This window comes from Ixodes scapularis, unplaced genomic scaffold (assembly GCF_016920785.2).
Source record: "Ixodes scapularis isolate PalLabHiFi unplaced genomic scaffold, ASM1692078v2 ptg001264l_1___fragment_5__unscaffolded, whole genome shotgun sequence".
In the NCBI taxonomy this organism is placed as follows: domain Eukaryota; kingdom Metazoa; phylum Arthropoda; class Arachnida; order Ixodida; family Ixodidae; genus Ixodes; species Ixodes scapularis.
Window position 1 is genome coordinate 96,239 of NW_024610128.1, and position 2,000 is coordinate 98,238.

Sequence of the window (2,000 nt, forward strand, 5' to 3'; positions counted from 1 at the left end):
TACAGTGTAAGGTTGGTCTGCCAGTAGGGGCGACACTGGTTTAAACTGTAGATGAGCAATTTTGCCAGTGCAGTACGACTGCTAACCTGGGGTCGTTAACGTGCTGACGGAGTAGTGATACACGACCGCACGCCGGTACGATGCTCATTCAGATCGAAACGGGCAGGGGTGGGGCTCGAACCCAGGATCCCTGGGTTCTGCAGCGCGAGCTTTCGCTCCACGCGCGCCGGGCTGGGTGTGCGCTTTAGCCCACTCGGCCACCGATCTCTTTTTTTTTTTCTTTAATAAATGGAAATTCACTCATAGCTATTCAGCCAAGTCCAACAGTACACACACAAATAACACAAAAGGTCCAAAAGTCACAATCCACCTCACACAACATGGCACGTAGAGTCCCACCCACACATGCTAACCAATGGAGCACAGGCACAGGCCACCAGTCACCAGAATCTCATACACGCGCACGTGAATCACGTGGGGCGACAAACACACATCTTTAGTAGTTCTGTACAAAGTAAAAGGTTACATTGGCTAGAATTTACCATTCACCCAACGCATAAACAGCGATATTTACATATTTACACAATTTAAAAGTGCGGTAGGTTTAAGCACGCGTCAAAGAGGCTAAACCAATCTGGCACCGGTGGGCGGGCCTCGTACACACTTCGCACTTTCGCTACCTCTTCAATGAAAACCGATCTGGTCGTACCGGGCTGTTCGGCATTCCTGTCGATCATCCGGCACTTCCACAAGCTATGCAGCCCAAGAAGCATAAATAAATCGTAAGGGACAACTCCATGTTGTTCAACGGGGAGAAATCGTATACTGTGTTCTGTGAAGTCGATATCCTTTTTCAGTGTTCTTTGGTGAACGTCCCAAAAGTACACTGCGTCATTACAGTATATGAAGCAGTGTTCAATGGTTTCCGGTTTGTTGCATTATCGACAGTTAATAGACCATGTAACGAAAAACCCTCTTTCCTGCAGCCACGCTTTAATCGGAAGCGTGGAAGTGTGTAATTGAAAGAAAAATGTTTTTGCAGTAGGCGATACACACATCTTTTTAACTCTTTTCAAAACATCCTGTCCAGGGCTGTCATTAAACCTTGATCTATAAATCGGTAGTGGGAAAAAATTTTCAACTAAGGCCTGAGACAAACATTTTCTAGAAACACTAAACAAGTTTCCAAAGAAAACCGGGCATTTAAAAACAACAACGTGTCTACAACTTCTTTCCAAAATCCTCCCAGAACACACGAAACGTCATCCGCCGTAGAAACTATCAAAAAGGGCAAATGCGGCGCAAGCTGCGTCTGAACTAGCGAGGCCAATAGCGGATGTCTGATATAACGAAAGAAAAATAATCTAGATACAAGTTGACGGACAAATAAGTGGGCAAGACCCAACCCTCCACACTCAAGGGGAGGAATAAATTGTCTCGCCTCATCCGTTCCCACGAGGAACTCCAAATGAAAGTCGCAAAAAGTCGATGGAACGCTTGTATACGTGGGCGGGCACAGTGGAGGACTTGTAACACGTGCATAAGTTTAGACGTAAGGAAAATATTGCACACGGCAGCCTTAGTAAAAATGGAAAGGTTTCGCACCCTCCAGGCATCTATTTTCCGTTTAATGTTTGTGGCAACTGACGTCCAATATAGCCCACTGTTCCTGGCCTGCTCAAGGGGTACGCCAAGGTATTTTATTGATGGCTGATTCCAGTGGATCCCTGCAAATTTGGATGGTGTTGTTCCCCACATGCCTAGCCAAAATCTGCTGGACTTATCATTATTAACCGACGCACCGGTGACTGTGCAAAATTTCTGCGTTACGCGTAGAGCTTCTTCTACACTGTCTTTGTCGGCACAAAAAATGGCAACGTCGTCGGCATAAGCCAACAACTTCACTTCGGAGAAACAATATTGGTACCCACGAATATTGAGGTTTGACAGCACGCTTAGGCAAAGCGGTTCCAAGTATAAGGCAAATAGAAGAGACGATA

General features: G+C 46.0%; 1 pseudogene; it reads right to left on the bottom strand.

Moving 5' to 3' along the window:
• Positions 1 to 587: 587 nt before the first annotated feature.
• LOC121834500 lies at positions 588 to 1,147 on the bottom strand (annotated as a pseudogene).
• Positions 1,148 to 2,000: the final 853 nt, after the last annotated feature.